This window comes from Diospyros lotus, chromosome 4, assembly GCF_014633365.1.
Source record: "Diospyros lotus cultivar Yz01 chromosome 4, ASM1463336v1, whole genome shotgun sequence".
Classification (NCBI taxonomy): Eukaryota; Viridiplantae; Streptophyta; class Magnoliopsida; order Ericales; family Ebenaceae; genus Diospyros; species Diospyros lotus.
This window is the reverse complement of record NC_068341.1, coordinates 26,682,945-26,697,901: the sequence shown is the minus strand read 5'-3', so window position 1 is coordinate 26,697,901 and position 14,957 is coordinate 26,682,945. Positions and strand designations below refer to the sequence as shown.

Genomic DNA, 14,957 nt, shown 5'->3' with positions numbered 1-14,957 from the left:
ATATACACACATGAGGGATTTTGAAGAGGTATGTGGTACCTGTGGGGATCAAAATATTCATGAGGACACTGTTAGACTAAAACTCTTCCCCTTCTCACTCAAGGATAAAGCAAAAATGTGGTTAGGGACTCTAGAGCCCAGATCAATAGGAACTTGGAGGGAGATGCAAACAAAATTTCTAAAAAAATACTTCCCAGCTAATAGAACAGCATCACTCCAAAGGCAAATGATGAATTTCGTCTGTAAACCAAATGAAACATTTGCTCAAACTTGGGAACGTTTCAAGGACCTCTTGCATTCTTGCCCACACCATGCCTTTGAACAATGGCGGGTAGTTAGTTTCTTCTTTAATGCCTTAACTCCTAATTTGAAAATGCTGGTGTCCACCATGTGTAATGGTGACTTTTATGAAAAAACTCCTGAAGAGGCTGTTGCATACTTTGACCATGTAGCTGAAAACTCTAGAAATTGGGAAGTTGGGCCATTAACCATGGGAGATTTGAGAGACCAATACAATCCACAACCAAAGGGAAAACTCCAATTAAATGAAACTGATGACATCAGTGCTAGATTAGCTCTGTTGACAAAGAAAATGGAAGAATTGGAGATGAAAAAAATGAAGGCTATCAATGAGGTAGAGGTGCATTGTGTAGTGTGTGAAGCCAATAGCCATAGAACAGAGGAGTGTCCAACTCTCCCTGTTTTCAAAGAAGTGTTGTATGGCCAAACTTCAAACTCACAACCAAGGCAAACAGAGGGTAGGATATACCAAAACCAGAACCAGGGTGGAAATTATCAAGGGTACAACCCAAACTCAAATACCTACCATCCAAATTCTAGGAACCACCCAAATTTCTCTTGGAGAAATGACTCAGCACCTCAGCCACACCAACCATTTCCCTCACAACCACAGCCACAACCTCAGCCACAGCCCTACCAACCTAACCAAGGACCATCTGGCTCATATCAGCCACCGCATAAGAGATCCCTAGAGGATACTCTACAACAATTTATGCAAGGGCAGATGGGGAACAATGCTCAGGTAGCAAAATTCCAAGAGCAAACAAATAGGGCAATTGAGGACATGAGGAGTCAGCTAACCAAGCTAACTCAAACCTTGACTGTGAGAGAACCTGGGAAATTCCCTTCTCAACCAAATCCCAACCCCGTGAGGCAAACAAATCAAGTGGAATCATCAAATAGTGGGAACTATAATCATGAGCAGGTGCAAGCAGTCACTGTCCTTAGGAATGGAAAAATAATTGACAAACCAGATGACCCTAGGACAAACCAACCTAATGCACAAGAAGAAGAACAAAATGAAAATATAAAAAATGACAATGCTCCAGCTTTGGAGGAAAAACTTGAAAACAAAAAAAAGGAAGATAAAGAAAAAAATAAGGTGGAAGAATTCAAGAGCAACCCTGCACCACCATTCCCTCAAAGACTTACTCAAACAAAGAGGGAAAAACAAAATGCTGATATTTATGAAGTGTTCAAGCAGGTGAGGATTAACATTCCTCTACTTGATGCAATCAAACAGACACCATCTTATGCAAAATTCTTAAAAGACTTGTGTACTGTTAAAAGAAAGATCAACATCAAGGAGAAAGCATTCTTAACCGAACAGGTGAGTTCCATCCTGCAACTTAAAACACCTCCTAAGTACAAAGACCCTGGTAGCCCAACCATTTCTTGCATAATTGGAAGCCAGAGGGTGGACCAAGCACTCTTAGATCTAGGAGCAAGTGTCAATTTGCTTCCTTATAGTGTATATCAGCAACTGGGCTTAGGAGAACTCAAGCCAACAAGAGTTACCCTACAGCTTGCTGATAGGTCAATCAAAGTCCCTAGGGGGATAGTGGAGGATGTATTAGTGCAGGTGGACAAATTTTACTTCCCTGTTGATTTTATAGTCTTGGACACACAACCCCATCAAGGCCCTCAACCCCCTGTTCCAGTCATTCTTGGTAGACCATTCCTAGCAACTTCAAATGCCATAATTAATTGTAGGAATGAAATACTTAAGTTATCATTTGGAAACATGACTGTAGAGATGAATATCTTTAGAGTTTCCAAACAACACATAGCTGAGAATGAGGTGGAGGAAGTAGATTTGGTTCAAACATTAGCTGAGGACTATTTTGCAAAAGAATTTTTGAACAAATCTATGGAAGAAGATCAAGAAGAGAGAAAGTTAAAAGAATTAGAGAACACTAGGGAGGAAGAAGCAATGCCTGTGGCTCAATGGATTCCCAAATCAGAACCATTGGGTTCTCTGAACAATGAGGAGTCACAATCTGATAATACCTCACCCACACCTGAAATGAAACCTTTGCCAAGTGAGTTAAAATATGCATTTCTAGGTGATGAGAACACACTCCCCGTAGTCATCTCTTCAAGTTTGACATCCCAACAGGAAATTCAGCTGATAAACATTTTGAGAGCTCATAAAAAAGCCTTAGGTTGGACCATCTCAGACTTGCATGGAATTAGTCCTTTGACTTGCACTCATAGGATATTTCTAGAGGAGGATGCTAAACCTGTTAGGCAAATGCAGAGGAGACTCAATCCTAACATGAAAGAGGTGGTTAGGAAAGAAGTGCTAAAGTTGCTGGATGCGGGTATTATATACCCCATCTCTGATTCAAAGTGGGTCAGCCCCACTCAAGTGGTCCCAAAAAGGTCTGGAGTCACAGTGGTGAGAAATGAAAAGAATGAGTTGATCCCTACTCGCATCCAAACCGGATGGAGAGTGTGCATTGATTACAGAAAACTCAATGCAATGACTAGAAAAGACCATTTTCCATTGCCGTTCTTGGACCAAGTCCTTGAAAGAATAGCTGGACAAGCATTCTATTGTTTCCTTGATGGTTATTCAGGATATAACCAGATTGACATTGCCCTAGAGGACCAGGAAAAGACCACTTTCACATGTCCATTTGGGACATTTGCCTATAGACGTATGCCTTTTGGACTATGCAATGCCCCTGCCACCTTCCAAAGGTGTGTGATGAGTATTTTTAGTGAGATGACAGAACACATTGTGGAGGTTTTTATGGATGATTTCTCTGTCTATGGAGCTAGTTTTGAGGCATGTTTAGAGAATTTAGAGAGAGTTCTAGCTCGTTGTGAAGAAACCCACCTTGTGCTTAACTGGGAAAAATGTCATTTCATGGTCAAACAAGGTATAGTCCTAGGGCATATTGTCTCTGCTAAGGGAATGGAGGTGGACAAAGCCAAAGTTGAAGCCATCCAAAAATTACCAGTCCCTAAGAGTGTTAAGGACATCAGGTCTTTCCTTGGGCATGCTGGGTTCTATAGGAGATTCATAGCATCTTTTAGCAGCATAGCCCGGCCTCTGTGTAATTTGCTCTCCCAAGATGTTCCATTTGAGTGGACATCATCTTGTCAAACCTCTTTTGAGAGGTTAAGAAATGCTCTCATCTCAGCCCCCATTATTCAACCACCAGATTGGTCATTGCCCTTTGAACTCATGTGTGATGCAAGTGATTATGCTGTAGGAGCAGTCCTAGGGCAAAGAAAAGATAAAAAACCTTATGTCATCTACTATGCCAGTAAAACCCTCAATGAAGCGCAAAAGAATTACACAACAACTGAGAAGGAATTATTGGCAGTAGTGTTTGCATTAGAGAAGTTCAGATCATATCTGGTGGGGTCATTGGTCATTGTTTTCACTGACCATGCTGCTTTGAAATACTTGCTCACCAAACAAGACGCCAAACCGCGTCTTATTAGGTGGATTTTGTTACTCCAAGAATTCAACATAGAAATCAAAGATAAAAAGGGAGTAGAAAATGTGGTGGCAGACCATTTGTCTAGACTTCCATGCCAAGACCTTAATCTAGACAAGGAACCAATCAGGGACACCTTTCCAGATGAACAACTCTTCCTTATCAATGATACCTCAACCTCTGTTACACCATGGTATGCAGATCTGGCCAACTATCTAGCCACCGGTCTAATTCCAAATCATTGGACCAAGCTAGATAAACAAAAATTCTTTAGGAAGGTTAGGACTTATTTCTGGGATGACCCTTACTTGTTTAAGTATTGTGCTGACCAAATTTTAAGAAGGTGCATCCCCGAGCATGAGCAACAGAGTGTTTTGAATTTTTGTCATACTCTTGCTTGTGGAGGTCATTTCTCCACAAGAAAAACATTGGCCAAGATCTTACAAAGTGGATTCTTTTGGCCTACCATGTTTAGAGATGTGCATCAGTTCTGTAGTTCATGTGATAGATGCCAAAGGCTAGGAAGCCTAACCAAGAGGAATATGATGCCCTTGCAACCCATTCAGGTGTTAGAAATTTTTGATTGTTGGGGAATAGACTTCATGGGACCATTTGTTAATTCAGGTGGACACGAGTACATCTTGTTAGCTGTTGACTATGTGTCCAAGTGGGTAGAAGCAATCCCAACAAGAACAAACGATCATCGGGTTGTAATGAAGTTTTTGAAAGAAAATATTTTTAGTAGGTTTGGAATGCCTAGGGCCATCATAAGTGATGGAGGTTCTCATTTCTGCAACAAACCAGTGGCTGAATTAATGAGAAAATATGGAGTAGTCCACAAGGTTGCAACCCCATATCACCCTCAAACCAATGGCCAAGCTGAATTGGCCAATAGGGAGATAAAAAGGATTTTAGAGAAAACAGTCAATTCTAATCGCAAGGATTGGTCCTTGAGGTTGATTGATGCACTTTGGGCCTATAGAACTGCTTACAAGACCATTCTAGGCATGTCTCCCTACAGGTTGGTATATGGCAAGCCATGTCATTTACCAGTTGAAATAGAGCACAAAGCCTACTGGGCCATTAGGAAGATTAATGAGGAATCAACAGAAGTGAGCCTTAATAGGAAATTACAACTTAATGAACTTGAAGAACTTAGGGATGAGGCATTTGAAAATGCCAAATTGTCTAAGTTGCATATGAAAAAGTTGCATGACCAACACATCAACAGAAAAAAATTTCATGTTGGTCAGCAGGTGCTTCTCTACAACTCAAGGCTTCATTTGTTCCCAGGGAAGTTGAGATCAAAATGGACAGGACCCTATACAATCAAGACCATATCAGAATATGGGGCAATAGAAATTGAAATCAAAGAGTCTGGACAATGTTTTAAAGTGAATGGTCAAAGGCTGAAACCATATCTAGGCATAGCTGAGAAAGAACTTGTTGAAGGAAATGAAGAAATGGTGGAGTTGGGTGATCCACCATCAATGGTTGAGTGACCTTTAGGAACACATTCGTCTGGGAATCTGACGTTAAAAGACCACCTTTCCATTTAGGTTAAATGGATGTTTCTAGATTTGAAAAAAAAAAAAAAAAAAAAAAAAAAAAAAGTATATAAAAATTTGTTTCTTTTCTGCATTACTTAAATAGTGTTTCTCTGTGTGCAGTCTAAATAAAAATTTTTGCATACGAGTTCATGCATTGAAGATCGCCAGGTATGCCTATCCTCTATCCTTTTATTGCCGATTGAGGACAATGCGCAATTCAAGTTGGGGGGTAAGGTGTACTTAGGAATTTATTGGTGTTTGAATTTAATCTATTGTGCAAGTAATTTTGTTTGACTCGATAATAATGCTTTGTGTGGTATATATGATTTTATTAAGCACCTAAAAAAAAAAAAAAAATTAACTAACCCCAAAAATTAAAAAAATAAAAAAATAAATAAAAATAAAAACTAAAAAAAAAATATATATATATATTTCAAAAACAAAAAAAAAAAACCAAAAAAACAAAAAAAAAGAAAAAACAATATATATATATATATATAAAAAAAAATTGAATTGAGAGAGACAAAATTGGCGCTGGTGGCGGCCATTTTCTCGGGCAGTGCAATCACACTGTCCTATAAAGGAAGAGGCGCACTGCCAAATGTTGAAAAATGAGGCACCGAGCATTGAAAAAAATAGACGCGCCTGACCCTACAATTATGGCGTGCCTCGAGCCAAGTATAGAATAGTGACACCCATTGCTCTATAAGAGACTCCATATCTGTATGAGTCAAACCACACTTTTGCAAGCAAGCTCAGTTTCCTCTCCTTCGTGTTGTTCTTCGATCAGGTATTTTCGTTCATTTTGTAAGATTTATAGTTTCTACTTTTCTCTTATTATAGTTGTCTTTTGATTTTAAAAAAAAAAAAAAAAAAAAAAAATGGATCTTCAACTATCAAAAATCCGCAAGTACTATCCATCTCTCCCAATGAATGATTTGAAACAAATTTATATTGGTAGGTGTGAAAGACTTAGGATATTGATGCGTAATAACATCCCTGAAGATATTCGTTGGCTGATCGAAGCAAAAGTTCGATTAGCTGGCGAAACTTCACCTAGTTTTAAGCACTTCCCGGGCTTAGGGAAGAGTAGTTTTGCAAAGAAACGAAGAGCTAAAAGAGTGAATGGTTGTCACAAGTGTGCTCGTTGGACCTGTAACACTCGATGCAAATCTGTGGGGTTTACGTCCGTAAATCGAGAAGATAAAATTAGTTTCATAAAGGATGGACTGAGTAAGGAGTCATTGGATGATATCCGATTGACTCTTGAGACGCATCCATGTGGAATAGTGCAAAGAGAACTTCTTGCTTTATGGACCCAGTTCATAAGTGACCACCAACGCTATAGTCTTGGGAATCTGACTAAAAACGACCCTGTTTGCCAATCTATAAGAAAATTGGATGGGAAGCTTATCCTCGCTTCATAGAAAGTGTTTAAGCCGTTTCTGGACGTAAAACCAGAGGAAGATGTGAGCCACAATCACAACTACTTGTACATACGCATGATTTTTGTTTGTATTTATTTCTTGTTGAATTGTTGTATAGCTACTTTTGATTGCCAAACCTCTTTCCAGGGCATACAAAAGAAACAAACATGGAAGGCCAGTTAGTTCGTCGAATCAAAACCATATGTGTACTTTGTGGCTCTCAACTTGGGAGTGATATTTGTTACGCACTTGCAGCAAGCGAACTAGGCCAAAAATTAGGAGAGAAAAAGATTAATTTGGTATATGGAGGGGGAAGTCGTGGGTTGAATGGTTATGTTTCACAAGCTGCACTTTTTGGAAAATCATATGTGATAGGTGTAATGCCAATCCCTTTGGCTGAACCACGTATTTCTGGGATTACACGCGGTCAACTTGTAGAAACGACTTCTATGTCTGAGCGCATGGCTTGTAAGATTTATCAGTCAGACGCTTTCATCGCTTTACCAGGAGGTTTTGGTACACTTGAAGAAATCTTCTGTATAATCTCTTGGGCCAAGAGCAATCTGCATACCAAACCCATTGGACTTTTAAATGTTAACCATTTTTTCGATGGGTTGCTCTCTTTTATTGATCAGGCTGTGGACCAACAGTTCATTTCTCCTTCAGCAAGAAAGATTCTTATTTCTGCATCCACCGTCGAGGAGCTGCTAGAGAAATTACATACTTATGTTCCACAACACGATCCTTATGAGCCTCGGATAGATTGGTCTAAGGCAATCAAAAACAAGCGGCAAAAAGGTTCGATTAATTTAGAATTATCCCTGTAAGGCAAGTCTATGATAAGATGGCTGAGTAAGGAGTACTTTTTGTACTCTTGAGACGCATCTCCTATGACTTGTACAAAATTTCTTTTCTTGTGTTCTTAAAAATAAAAAAAAAAATAATAAAAAAAAAATAATAAAAAAACTGTGGAATGTTGTTAGGCGAGTCTATGATAAGATGGCTGAGTAAGGAGTACTTTGTACTCTTGAGACGCATTCTGTTTATCTTATGACTTGTATGAAATTTTTATTTTGGTGTGAAAATATAAAAATATATATATATGGTATGCTCATTTGTTTGTTTGAGTTTTAGCAGTTCACAGTAAATCTATGGACTTATGGAGTTACAGGTATTCCTAACAACCCTATTTTATTACTGCAATTCAAGTTGGGGGAGTAAGGTATATTTATGAATTATCTGGTCTATGTTTAACTGTGAATTTGCAATTGCATGCTTGTAGTTTTGTGTGAAAAAAAAAAAAAAAAAAAAAATGTGTGTGCTTTAAATAATGTTATCCCTAAAGCTTTGGAATTGTACACTGATAGCCAGTTGAATTTGCAATATGAATCATGAATGCATTAATTTCTTATTTGAAAACGTATATGTATGAAATTAGAATAGATGATTTGCATGCATCGGGTGTTCAATAATTAGAAATTGGTTTATCTGTCATAAAGTCAAAGGCAATGGTAATTAGCTGATTAGCACACTGCATGATCCCTCAACAGAAGTAGAGACTATTACCCGAGTGAGTGTTTGAGCCTGATAATCGTTACTTTTGAGTGAAATAACACTTACTCTAAATATGCTTTATTGTTTATCTCATCTTTTCAATAGCTTCAAAGCATCAATTAGCTTTGAATGTCTAGTATGATAGCGGATGAATTTGGCTGGTTTCAAACTCTGAATTAGTTGACTGAGTAACATTGTTTTATAGAAGTATGATAGGGAGAGCAATTTCTTTCAATTTGGGCCTATTAACCTTTTTCTTTCTTTACATTAACCTCCATTACTAGCCCATTTGAGCTGTTCTTAGCACAATTTCTTTCCTTACCTTCGTCTAAACCTGTAACCATATGAAGTTTGTCCAACCTGGTGTGTTTCTAGGAATCAGTCTATCTCGGTATTTTCATATAAAAAAAAAGAGAAAAAAAAAAAAAAAAAAAAGGAAGTTCTCTTAGCTTTTCAGCATGAGTGTTTCAAAATAAATGCTGAAGAAAAAAAAAAATATGTCTAATTTGAGATTAGTGCCAAAAAAAAAAAAAAAAAAAAAAAAAAAAAAAAAAAAAATCCTGACACACCATTTGCACACTTTACCCTTTTCTTTGACAACCCGTATTAACCTCATAGCCCCATTACAACCTAGTTTGGTCTCTCTTGATGCTATAAATCATGTGATCTCAAGATTCGAGTTCGGAGTAGGGAATTCTGTTTAAATTCAGAAGTTATTTATCCATGGCATTATTCCAGTCATGAAGCTATGTTAATTTCCCTGTTCTTTCATGAAAATACGTTCTTTGTATTTGGGATGACACCGAGTTTGAACTTGTTATACATTTACTCTTATAACGGTGCACCCCCTTGTGTGTACACCTGAGGAATCGTTTTATTAGAGGGAAAATCCACAGTAAGATTTAAAGTCAAAACTTCGAGGGAGTAAATCTGTGTATTGATCATCCTGATTGCCATTCCTAAGATTGTATGACCTTTAACCATAAATCTAATTTTGCATGTTCGACTTATTTTGAATGTTCTACTCTACGCATTTTGGTTTCGAATTTGAAATTTTTATATTCATGCAAGTATTGCGATTAGATCATGGCTGGTGTATAATCTAATTGCTAAGGGACTAGCAATATTCAAGTTGGGGGGTGTGATAAGGGTCAATATTTCCTATATCCTAATGAATTATATCCCTATTTTAGCTTTATAATTATGCTTAAAATAAATAATTATTTGCATTATATATTATTACAGGATGAAGCAAGAAAGCTGTCTTCTACAATTAATTAGGGGCATAAATCGAGACGTTGGATTACCCATTATTGTTGCTCAAAATCATGGGCCAACTATGGAGTCTAGAGGATGTTTCATGTGCACTTGGCCCAACAATCAAATAGAATCCAACATAAGACAAGCCCAAGCCCAAGCTCAAGCCCAACACAAAGAAGGCCCAAAGCCCAAAAACATGAAAAGCCCAAGTCCCACAAATAGGATGACATCATCGCTTACATCATGGGATATGATGACATCATCGCTTACATCATGGGATAGGATGACATCATTGCTTACATCATGGGATATGATGACATCATCGCTTACATCATGGGATAGGATGACATCATCGCTTACATCATGGGATAAGATGACATCATTGCTTACATCATGGTTAAAATGACATCATTGCTTACATCATCAATTAGATATTTTGTATTATTAAATTATATAATTAAGTGGTTTCCATTACATCTTTTAGCCTATAAATAGAGCACTTAGGTGCACTTGTAAGGGGGATTATTCTTGAATGAAATTTTAGTTGTTTTAATTGCTCTTGTTCTTTTTTATTTTCTCTTGCAAATCTTACTTCTTCTTTTTCTTATTTAAATTCTTATGTCATTTATTGTTACTTTATTATCCACCGCCTAAATGGTCGGTTAATTTCTGCCTTTAAATTCTTGCAATTTCAATTATTATCTTTCAATTATATACCGCCTATATGGTCGGTCAAAATAGTCTTTCAATTATTGTCTTTAAATTATATACCGCCTATATGGTCGGTTAAAAAAATAGTCTTTTAAATACTGTCTTTTAATTCCCGTCATTTAAATTCCTGCCAATTTATTTTAAAAATGGAAATGAGTAGCTAAATCTAATCTTGGGTTAAGGCGAGGACAGTGTCCAATGTTCTTGAATCTCAAGATAAGCCAAACCTCGATGAATGCAAGATTTATCTGAGTTAAACTCGAGTTGAGTGTATAAATGATTTTGTGAGTTTGGATTGGGTCATCATCCTAACTTAGAACTCTCATGCCATGTATGAAAGTTGCTAGAATTGGAGATGAGATATACCCAAGCTCAGACGATCAAATCATAGTCTCTAGTATAATAAAATTTACAGTGATATCTTAACCCAGAACCATCATATCATGTATGAGGGTTGCTTAGCTAAGAATCATTCGTATCTTGAATTATAACTACGAAACGATCCTCTGTTTATTTCAGATTAATATTGCTGTTTAAATTACTATAAGAGATTTATAAGGCATTGGTTCTGAACTCGCCTCAACCCAAGACCTTTTTAATATTCAAAAAAAAAAAAACCTTTTCACAATCAGGAAAACTTAGCTCTCTTTGGATAAATCAACCCGAATGAACCATTCTTTTGTTAAATAAACCTCCCAGTGAATCGACCCGGACTTGTCCGGAATTTATATTTGTGCTACAACTACACTCACACACTGGTGAGTTTAAACCTCCTCACCATTTCAACACTGAACATCCAAAACTGATTAACGCTATTTAAATTGTAGGGTGAGGAGTGCAGCCATAGTCCACTATATGGAGTTGCCATATATGTAACTTGGCGACATGGCATTGTTAATGTGGCATTTTGATGACATGGAAGCCACGTTGAGCTCACTCATCAAGGATACATCATCTCGTTGGTCTAGATATGGTAAGAGAATCAAGGAGTAAATTTAAAAGTTCCTAAAAGCTCCTCTACTCAGTTAAATATGGAAGATTTTTTTTTGATTTGCATTCAAATGGAGAAGTTAAAGATTCAGCATTATTGTTCAACATTAATGGAGGAAATTAAGGTTTGAAAATTAAACCTTGATTGATATTACTTTCCTTTATTGCTGATTCTCTCTCATTAAAAGGATATGGAGACTCAAATCATGGAATCAAGTATCCTACTCATTATGGCTATTTGATATCTTCATTATGGGAGAATATTCTAAGGATATCTTGCTTATATTCAGCTACACAAATTGATTCTCTACTTGCCAACATTTTTAGTATGGAAACTTGATCAATTAAGGGCTTTTGAAGTTATAATTGATATATTCATTTTTGGACAAATTTGCTTCATTATTTGAGAATATTTGGCTACATTTTTCACCTCATGGAGATTTAGATTCAAATTTCAAATCAGCTATTCTTGTTATGGAAGCTAAGGGGTCAATTGCTCAATCAAAGGTGTTTGAAGATCATCTAGAAGTCATAATTGATCATTTCTGATTTATGGACGATTTTGCAAGAATTATGAAGGATTGTGATGATATTTTAATCCTTAAAATCAGCCATGCATTATTGGAATTGATTTTCTCATTCAAGGCTGATTGGAGATCAACAAAAGTCAAAGGTCTTGATGATCAATCAAGTTAGCTGACTATGGAAGGTAAATCAAGAATTCAATATGAAGGGCTGAGTTGGCTTGAAGACTTGCCACATGGAGGGCTAAGATTGATCAAGGAAAGCTTGCTCTAACACTATATAAGAGGATCTCTTGAAGGCTTTGGTACAACTTTTGGAAGCCCTATTATTTTCTACATCATTGGCCAAGATTTTCATTCTCTCTAAGTCTTTCTTTTCCTCTATCTTCTTGAGAAAAAACTAAGAGAGTTCTCTACACTTCATTGTATTATTTTTGAGAGAACCCTATTTCTAAATCTCTACTATTCTTGTATCTTGTAAAGAGCGTACAAAATCCAAACTAGTGAGTGTGAGACTCCAGAGGTAGTTTGGTGGTGGTGAAGCCAAGTGAAGGCTTTGGTGGTTGTAACAAAAGTTTCATATAGTGGATTTGGTTGAAAATCCTAAGGAAGGAAATCCTTAGGTAGTGGATGTAAGCCATAAGGGCCGAACCACTATACATCGTTGTGTTCTTCTTCTCTTCACTCTTTACTTATTCTTGCTTGATCATACTTGTTTGTTTTTGGTCTTGTGCTATCTAAAGTGGCCAAATCCTAAGGCCTACATTCTTGTTGGTTATTATATTCTGTTTTGCTTTAACTGATCATTCTTTATTTAAAGTCTTGTTATTGTGTGCATTCAAATCACATGTTTTCACCAAGTTGTAATTTGAAGAGTATATTGGATCTAAGCACATACTAGCACAGCCGGCGGATATCATATTATCCATCTAGTATTTAAGTGCTCCCGTACTCTCAACTACAATTTTGGTTTGTATTAAATTTGTTTTCTCATATATATATATATACGTGCATAAGTTTTGCATTAAAGTTTTTAAAAGGTGTCAATTCACCCCCCCTCTTGACTAGGTTAGAACTCAACAAGTGGTATCAGAGCGAGGTTCCTAAGAGAGTGATTAATCATCACTAGGTGTATCCATGGCATCGAGTTCACGTTTTTATGAAAATGAGGGTCGTTCTTTGTCTAGGGCACCATTCTTTGATGGCACCGATTATGCATATTGGAAAACAATGATGGAAGATTTTTTAACAGCATATAGTCTTGATTTGTGGGAAATAGTTAGAGATGGTCCATATGTCCCTAAGGAAAAGGTAAAGAGAGGAGAAGTAGAAGAGATAGTAGAAAAGAGTAGAGATATGTATACAGATGAAGATAAGAGATTAATTGCTTTAAACGCTAAGGCTAAGAGTGCATTTCATTGTGCTTTGAGTAGATATGAATTTAATCATGTACAGTGTTGTAAATCTGCTTATGAAATTTGGAAGAAGTTAGAGTTAAAATATGAAGGTACTAGTCAAGTTAGTGAAACAAAAATAAACATGTACATACATGATTTTGAATTGTTTTATATGAAACATAATGAATCTATTTCTGAAATGTATACTCGCTTGACTGATATTCTTAACTCTCTTGAGTCTCTTGGTAAATCATTTTCAGATTTTGAAAAGGTGCAAAAGGTTCTAAGATCTTTACCGGAGGCATGGGATCCAAAGGTGACAGCCATTCAAGAGGCCAAGGATACCAAGAAGTTGTCACTAGATGAACTAATGGGTTCACTAATGACACATGAGCTTACTCTCAAAAACAGGTATAAAAACAAAGATGATTTGGATACACAAGAGTTTTGAAATAGATGACCAGAAAGTGGGAACCCCTTTTCTATTTATAATAGCTTCCTCAGGAGGTCAATTAGCATGTAATTGCTACTCCCATGAGTAGCTCATCACATCTAGATAAGGATGAAATAGGTAAGTCGGTTAACATAAAATTATATAGAAGTATGGTTGGATCCTTGTTTTATTTTACTGCAAGTAGGTCGGACATTATATTTAGTGTTTGTTTGTGCGCTAGATTTCAATCCAATCCTAAGGAGTCTAATTTAAAAGTTGTCAAAAGGATTCTTAGGTATTTAAAAAGATCATCCAATTTTGAATGATATTATCCTAAGACAAATAAGTTTGATTTAGTAGGTTACACTGATGACGACTATGATGGATGTAAGATTGATGGTAAAAGCATTAGTGGTTTATGTCAATTTTTAGGTTGCTCTTTGGTAACTTGGTCTACTAGAAAACAAAATACGATTGCCTTATGTTCCATCGAAACTAAATATGTAGCAATTAGAAGCTGTTGTGTACAAATTATTTGGATAAAACATCAACTTGAGGATTATGGAATAATGCTTCAAAATATTCCAATAAAATGTAACAATACAAGTGTAATAGCTTTAATAAAAAATCTTGTATTCAATGTAAAAACAAAACATATTGAGGTAAAATATCACTTTATTAGAGACCATGTTCAAAAAGAAGACATCAAACTTGAATTCATAGACACAAATCATCAAATAGTCAATATTTTCACAAAACCATTAGATAAGAACAAGTTTGAATTCTTAAGGAGCAAATTAGGAATGATTGCCTCTTGAGGTTACACATATTTGATATCATCACCCTGAGTGATATATTGATTGTTGTAATGTGTATGATTTGTATTTGTATATAGTCAATTGTAGTTATCTTGTTTGTGAAGTTTGTTTTCAAACTTTTCAAAAAGACATAGAGGAACTGTCACCATTTTCTTGTAACTGTCGATTGTTTTTCACCTTTGTCAAAAGTAATATGAACAACACAAAATTATCGATCGTTTTCATAAGACTATCGACTATTTAATTAGAAAGTCGACTTTTGCTCAATTTTATTCACTTTTATCGAATCTAGGGCTATAAAAGTCAACCTTTCCAAACTAAATTGGCCCTCATTTCTCATTTTTTGAACCCTAATCTCTCAACTTCATTTCTCCTTGTCAATTGACTAGCTTTCCCAGCAATCTCGATCGATTTCTTACATTCTCCAAATTAACTTCGATTGATTTGAAAGATTTCTTAAAGTTTCTATAATGGCCCACCTCCCGGAGCTCTCGCTAGCATAGAATATCCATGAGAAGGTCGTTGTGTAGTGGCATAG

The 14,957-nt window shown here is 36.4% G+C and overlaps 1 pseudogene; it reads right to left on the bottom strand.

The window, feature by feature from the left end:
• Window positions 1-218: 218 nt before the first annotated feature.
• LOC127800868 (small nucleolar RNA R71) lies at window positions 219-318 on the bottom strand (annotated as a pseudogene).
• Window positions 319-14,957: the final 14,639 nt, after the last annotated feature.